This window comes from Rutidosis leptorrhynchoides, chromosome 6 (assembly GCF_046630445.1).
Source record: "Rutidosis leptorrhynchoides isolate AG116_Rl617_1_P2 chromosome 6, CSIRO_AGI_Rlap_v1, whole genome shotgun sequence".
Classification (NCBI taxonomy): Eukaryota; Viridiplantae; Streptophyta; class Magnoliopsida; order Asterales; family Asteraceae; genus Rutidosis; species Rutidosis leptorrhynchoides.
The window spans coordinates 155,071,732-155,080,088 of record NC_092338.1 but is presented as its reverse complement, the minus strand read 5'-3'; the positions used below and the strand labels follow the sequence as shown (position 1 = coordinate 155,080,088).

General features: G+C 34.2%; 1 non-coding gene across 1 annotated transcript; it reads right to left on the bottom strand.

Annotated features, from left to right (window-relative positions):
- Positions 1-721: 721 nt before the first annotated feature.
- On the bottom strand, positions 722-828 carry LOC139856402 (small nucleolar RNA R71). Its single transcript, XR_011761885.1, has one exon. It is a non-coding gene; the product is annotated as a small nucleolar RNA R71 (small nucleolar RNA).
- Positions 829-8,357: the final 7,529 nt, after the last annotated feature.

The window sequence follows — 8,357 nt, the reverse complement described above, 5'->3', positions numbered from 1 at the left end:
CTAATAGGATATTCAGTGAATGCACCGAGCAAGACGTTCACCACCTTTTGTACGTTCACCACCTGTAACTAGATCAAGACATTTAGCAAATATTACCGCCGTTGATTTTTCTTTAGAATCTTCATCCAGTCGACCAAGTACTCCAATTCAAATTTTCGATAATCCATTTTTTGAACCCGACCTCGCAATTGAGAATCCGGAGAATATTCAGGGACGATTCATAGATCCTGAACCATTAAATTTTCCTCCGGAACCACCAATCATTCAAACAGAGATTGTTGAGGAACGAACCATTAAATCAGAATCCTCTAGTGATTCCGATTCAACAAATTCAATTATGGAGAATCTGGAACCTTTAAGTATGGAAGACCGAATGAGAGCTAAATGCACTGGCCAAGGTCACGCAATTACTCATCCAGACATTAATGCGCCAGATTATGAAATCAAAGGACAAATTCTACACATGGTGACTAATCAATGCCAATTTAGTGGTGCGCCGAAGGAAGATCCAAATGAACATCTTCGTACCTTTAATAGGATCTGCACTCTATTTAAAATAAGAGAAGTTGAGGATGAACAGATATATCTCATGTTATTTCCCTGGACTTTAAAGGGAGAAGCCAAAGATTGGTTGGAATCGTTACCTGAAGGGGCGATTGATACATGGGACATTTTAGTTGAAAAATTTCTTAAACAATTCTTTCCTGCATCTAAAGCCGTAAGACTTCAAGGAGAAATTGTTACGTTTACACAGAAACCGAATGAAACTCTATATGAGGCATGGACAAGATTTGGAAAGTTATTAAGAGGATGTCCGCAACATGGTTTAGATACATGTCAAATAGTACAAATATTCTACCAAGGATGCGACATCACTACAAGGAAAGACATAGATATAGCAGCTGGTGGTTCCATTATGAAGAAAACCAAAACTGATGCTTATAAAATTATTGATAACACTGCTTCCCACTCACATGAGTGGCACCAAGAAAAAGATATCGTTAGATCATCTAAAGCAGCTAGAGCCGATTCTAGCCATGACTTAGATTCCATTTCCGCAAAGATAGATGCTGTCGAGAGACGAATGGAAAAGATGACTAAAGATATACACTCAATACGAATTAGTTGTGATCAGTGTGGAGGACCACATTTGACAAAAGATTGTCTCAGTATTGAATTAACAATGGAACAAAGAGAGAATATTTCATACATAAACCAAAGGCCTGGAAATAATTATCAGAATAATTATCAACCGCCAAGACCGATTTACAATCAAAATCAGAACTATAACCGAAATATTCCATACAACAACCAACAAGGTCCTAGCAATCAACAAGTATCCAATAATACTTACAACCAGCAAAGACCTAATTTTCAAAACAAACCACCACAACAAACCGATGATAAAAAGCCGAATTTAGAAGATATGATGACGAAGCTAGTTGAAACTCAAACGCAGTTTTTCACATCTCAAAAACAAACCAATGAACAAAATGCTCAAGCATTTAGAAATCAACAAGCTTCTATTCAAAATCTGAAACAAGAAGTAAGTAACCTAGCAAGATTAATAGGTGAAAGAAAACCGGAAAGTCTACCTAGTGATACAAATGCTAATCCCCGGAATGAAACAGCTAAAGCCATTACCACAAGAAGTAGTACAACACTTAAACCACCTGAAATACCTGTAACTTCTGATGAAGCTATTCCTACTCCACAAGAACCACAACCTGATCAAGATAAGGAAAAAGAACCGGTAGTTGAAAAGGTTAATGAAGATAACACAGTTAAGGCTAAACCTTATGTTAAACCATACCAACCACCACTTCCTTACCCGAGTAAAATGAAGAAAGAGAAACTTGAAGCCGAGCAATCCAAATTCTTGGATATGTTTAAACAGATAAATGTAAATCTTCCTTTCATTGATGTGATTTCAGGAATGCCTAGATATGCTAAATTCTTGAAAGATCTGATCATGAATAGAAAGAAAATGGAAGAACTCTCGGCTGTTACTATGAACGCTAATTGTTCAGCAGTGCTGTTGAATAAGATACCAGAAAAACTATCTGATCCAGGAAGTTTCACAATTCCATGTTTTCTGGGTAGTCTTAGTTCAATAGAAGCATTGGCAGACTTAGGTGCTAGTATAAATTTAATGCTGTTTTCACTATACACTAAACTAGACCTTGGAGAATTGAAACCAACAAGAATAAGCATACAACTAGCCGATCGATCAATAAAATATCCTAGAGGGATAATGGAGAACATGCTAGTTAAAGTTGGTACTTTAGTATTTCCAGTAGATTTTGTTGTTCTGGACATGGAAGAAGATTCTCAAGTTCCTCTCATATTAGGAAGACCATTTTTAAACACGGCTAAAGCAATGATAGACGTGTTCGGTAAGAAATTGACCCTAAGTATAGAGGACGAGAGTGTTATCTTTTCAGTTGATAAAGCAATGCAACAACCACAATCTGCAGATGATACATGTTATTATATTCAAACTATAGATTCACATGCAGAATTATTAGAAGAATTTACAGAATTACAAGGAACAGGAGAATGTTCTTTAGGAGAAGGTAATGAACCAATTAATGAAGCTGAAATATTAGCTACACTTATAGCTAATGGATATGAACCAACAACAGAAGAAATTCAAATGCTAAAAGAAGAAGACAGATATCGATATAAATCATCGATAGAAGAACCTCCGAAATTAGAGTTAAAGCCACTTCCAAACCATCTGGAATATGCTTATTTACATGGTGAATCTGAATTACCTGTAATAATATCATCTTCTCTTACTGAAAATGAGAAATCACAACTCATTTCTGTGTTGAAAGCTCATAAACCAGCCATTGCATAGAAGATTCATGATATTAAAGGAATAAGTCCTTCGTATTGCACACATAAAATCCTTATGGAAGAAGGTCATAAAACGTATGTGCAACGCCAATAAAGACTAAATCCTAATATGCAAGATGTAGTTAAAAAAAATTATTAAACTGCTAGACGCAGGTCTAATTTATCCAATTTCTGATAGTCCATGGGTAAGCCCAGTTCAATGCGTACCTAAGAAGGGTGGCATGACTGTCATTACAAATTAAAAAAATGCGCTTATTCCTACTAGGACTGTTACAGGATGGCGTGTATGTATTGATTATAGAAAATTAAATGACGCCACCAGAAAAGATCACTTTCCCTTACCTTTCAGTGATCAAATGTTGGATAGGCTAGCCGGAAATAGTTACTATTGTTTTCTAGATGGATTTTCCGGATATTTTCAAATTCCAATAGCACCCGAAGATCAAGAGAAAACCACATTCACGTGCCCTTGTGGTACTTTTTCTTACAAACGCATGCCATTTGGACTTTGCAATGCCCCTGCAACCTTTCAAAGGTGCATGATGGCGATTTTTCACGACATGATAGAAGAATGCATGGAAGTTTTCATGGATGACTTTTCAGTCTTCGGTGATACATTCGAATCATGTCTAGTTAATCTGGAATGAATGCTTATTAGATGTGAACAATCAAATCTAGTACTTAATTGGGAGAAATGCCATTTCATGGTTAAAGAAGGCATCGTTCTTGGTCATAAAATTTCGAAGGAAGGAATTGAAGTGGATAGAGCTAAAGTAGATGTAATTGCTAAACTTCCACATCCCACCAATGTTAGAGGAGTTAGGAGTTTTCTAGGGCATGCCGGTTTTTACTGACGTTTCATAAAAGATTTTTCTAAAATTGCCACTCCTATGAATAAACTCCTAGAAAAGGATGCTCTATTCATATTTTCAGATGAATGTATCAAATATTTTAATATTCTTAAAGAGAAACTCACTAATGCGCCGATCATGATAACACCAAATTGGAATCTACCATTTGAACTAATGTGCGATGCAAGTGATTTTGCAATGGGAGCCGTTTTAGGACAAAGGATTGAAAAACGATTTCAACCTATATATTATGCTAGTAAGACGTTACAAGGAGCACAAACAAATAACACAACTACTGAAAAAGAACTCCTTGCTATTGTCTTTGCTTTTGACAAATTTCGTTCATATCTCGTTCTAGCAAAAACGGTGGTCTATACCGACCATTCTGCTCTTAGATACCTATTTTCGAAACAAGATGCCAAACCAAGATTAATCCGTTGGATCTTACTCTTACAAGAGTTCGATATTGAAATCCGAGATAAAAGAGGAGCAGAAAATCTCGCCGCTGATCATCTTTCTCGTCTTGAAAATCCCGAATTAGAAGTTCTAAATGAATCGACCATACAAGACAACTTTCCTGATGAATATCTATTAAAGATAGATTATAATGAAATTCCATGGTTTGCAGACTATGCAAACTATTTAGTATGTGGATTCCGTGAAAAAGGATTATCGTACCAAAAACGAAAGAAATTCTTCAGTGATATAAAACACTATTTTTGGGAAGATCCACATCTGTTTAAAAGTTGTCCAGATGGAATAATACGCCGATGTGTATTTGGAGATGAAGCTAGTAAGATTTTAAACCATTGTCATACAGGACCAACAGGAGGGCATTATGGGCCTCAACTAACAGCAAGAAAAGTTTACGATGTTGGATTCTATTGGCCTACAATTTACAAAGATGCACACCTTCTTTGCAAATCCTGTGATGCTTGTCAAAGGGCCAGAAAAATAAGTCAACGTGATGAAATGCCACAAAATGTCATACAAGTATGTGACGTATTTGACATTTGGGGTATTGACTTTATGGGTCCATTTCCAAAATCTCATAATAATCTCTATATTCTCGTTGCCATTGATTATGTATCTAAATGGGCGGAAGCACAAGCTCTCCCAACTAACGATGCACGAGTTGTAGTCAACTTTTTAAAACGTCTTTTTGCAAGGTTTGGAACACCGAAAGCTTTAATAAGTGATCGGGGTACTCATTTCTGTAATAATCAACTTGAGAAAGTTCTCAAAAGATATGGAGTAACTCATAAAATCTCCACCGCATATCATCCACAAACAAGTGGACAAGTTGAAAATACCAACCGAGCTTTAAAACGTATTCTAGAGAAAACCGTAGGATCAAATCCGAAGGAATGGTCCATTAAATTGGAGGATGCACTCTGGGCTTTTAGAACAGCCTACAAAACTCCAATTGGAACCACACCTTTTAGACTTGTTTATGGAAAAGCATGTCATCTTCCAGTAGAAATTGAACACAAAGCATTTTGGGCTTTGAAGACATGTAATCTTGATATGCATGAAACTGGACGTCTACGGTTAAGTCAACTAAACGAATTAGAAGAATTAAGACATGAAGCATACGAAAATTCGTTAATCTATAAAGAAAGAACGAAGAAATGGCATGATAAAAGAATCAGAAGTTTAAAAGAATTTAAAGAAGGAGACAGAGTTCTTCTTTTCAATTCACGATTCAAGCTATTTCCTGGAAAATTGAAATCAAGATGGTCTGGACCATTCATAGTCAAAAGAGTTTTCCCATACAGAACAATAGAATTAATAAATTCAAATGGAATTGAATTTAAAGTTAATGGTCACAGAGTTAAACATTACATAGATAGTCCAATGGAAATCGACAACGAAGTTAATCACAATTTCGATACCACAGCTAACTAAGTGTGGGGAGAATCAAGTCTTTAAAGGATAATATGTATTTCTGTTAGAGTTAGATTTTCTGTTTTTGTGTAGTTCTCGAAAATGGAACCCGAATGGTCTTTCCCTAGCAGACCCTAAAGAACTAGTCTTCTCCCCCCATTCTGAATTTTTATTTTTTTTGGTTTTTACAAAATGAAGACTGCCTGTGAACTAAACCATGGTCTAATGCTACACGCTTTGATCACTAAACGTAATAATGACACACTTCCGAGTGAAATAGTATCAGTAATCAGAGAAAGATTGGACGGAGTAAGAAAACAATCCAGATACGAAGATAATAAGTTACAATTTGGTAAAGGAAAATCAAAATCCGCAGTGAAAAGAAGAGCACGACACCTAGAAAGATGTCACAAATGCGAAAAATGGTCACATGGAGGTAAATGTTCAAATAATCAAACCTATTCAAATATCGAATTTGTTACTTTATGCAGAGACGGACCGTTCATATGTTTAGAAGAAAAAACACTGAATGCTCGAGGTTACGCCTATGTAGCCATGGAAAACCAATTAAACCGACTATCTTATGAATGGGATAGATCATATAACTAAAGAATACTATCTCACAGGTAAGTCTGTACAGTTTTTATTTTTTTTATTTTTATTTTTAACCTTTTGATAATAAACGCTAATTTGTTCGCTATAAAGTATTAAATTGGTATTAAATAAAATTAGGTTTGGCGACCGAAATTATTGATATCATTAAAAAATTTATTACATCACTGCGAAATTTAACGTTTATTCTTAAGGTATAAATATCTTTAATCAATCAACCCAAAATATTTCAAAAATTCGTCATGAGTTAAATTAGGTCATGGAACCGAAATTACTTTACCGAAAAGAGGGGCGCATATTTTTGATAATATTTGATTGATTAAAGTGGGATAAAAGACCAAAAAGATTTTTAATTTTATTTTTACCATGTTTTTAAAAATTAATATATAAAAATTAAAATAATATTGTAAACTTTTTAAAATTAATATATTTAAAATTGTAAATATTTGAAAAATTAATCTTTTTAATATAAGTTTGTATGTTTAAAAACAAAAATATAATATAAGTTTGGTGTGAATTTTTTATTTTTATATGAATTCTTAATTTTATGCATTTTAAATTTAAGTTTGGTGTGAATTTAAAAACAAAAATTTACTTTATTTCGCTAAGTTAAAAATATGATTTTTAAAATTCGTCGTGAGTTGAAGACTAGGTCTTTGAACCGAAATTGCTTTACCCGAGGGAGGGACGAGAACTTTTATTATCAATCATTTTAATTTTATTGAATTAAAGTATGTCAAAAACATTAAAAAAATCCAAAAATCTTTACTTTTAAAACCGCGCTTTGAATTGACAAATTTTAAAATTTTGTCGAGGGACAGACTAGGACATCGATCCGAAACACCCTCGCTCTTAAAGGAAAACAAAATTTTTATAATTTAATTAATTATATGTTTTATAAAGTATAAGGGTGTTTAAAAAAAAAAACTGAAATCACTGTAGCCGGGCATCCATGCGATCGCATGGAGATCGCATGGGATTCACCCTATACCTCCATGCGATCGCATGGAGGCAAAAATCTGGCCAGACTCAAAACAGCCAGCGAGCTGTGTTCTTTACCACTTCACACACACATACACGAAAAATACCTCAAATCTTCACCAAATTTCATCATTTTTCCACCGTAATTCGTCATTTTTCTTGCTCTAATCATGCCTAGATTCTCATTCTTCAGCAAAATGGTAAAAATTACACCCCTAAACTCTATAAATTCCTAGTTTTTGTGATAATTACCAATTTTTTACCTAATGCAATTTTGTTAATTTCTAGTGTAATTAGTGTTAAATTGTTAGTATTTTATGCATGTATAACCTAGATTGATGCTATTTAACATGATTTGAAGCCAAAAACTTCAAAATTCTTAGAAATCTAGGGTTTGTGTTTTTGAGCAATTTGGGGCTTTTTGATATAAACAGGTAATGGCCGATTTTTGTCATGAATTATTGCTAAATTGAGTAGTGTAACATGTTTAGATAGTTAAATGATCCAAACATTGATCCTAAACATGATTTTTGGAGATTAAAGTGGACTTTTTAAGTCCAAAATTCACGAACTTGATTAATTTGATATATTTGCCATTTGAGACTTGTTTAATTATTAGTAATGACTATTTCGACATGATATTTGAGTTAAATGCCTATGAATTTTGTATACATTTTCATATGTGTTTATTTGAAAAGATAGAATTGTGAAAAATTGTGAAAATGTGTATAAGTTTAATTTTGATTTAACATGTTATAGTGATTGTTTTAAGTTGTTATTTTGCTAACACTAATGCATATTTGGATGCACAAATTTTGTGTTTAATGTGTTTTGCAGAAAGCCGATACTGGAGGTTCAGGAGCATCATCATCTAGACGACCAGCACCAGAACCAGAACCAGAAATGCAACACGAACAAGAACCACAACAACAGCCTGATCAGCACATACCTTATTATGATCCGGTACAGTTTGTTGATGAATTCATAGTATTCCCAATGAGGCAGCCAGTAGAATTCCCAACGATTCTTGAGCACACTCTGCATCCTAATCTGAGATTTGATAGGAGATGGAGAGATTACGAGACATATCAAAGGAACAAATTCAAATTGGTAACAAAAAATGTAGAGGTGCTAAGGGTAATCGATTGGGCCCCTTTGGAAACG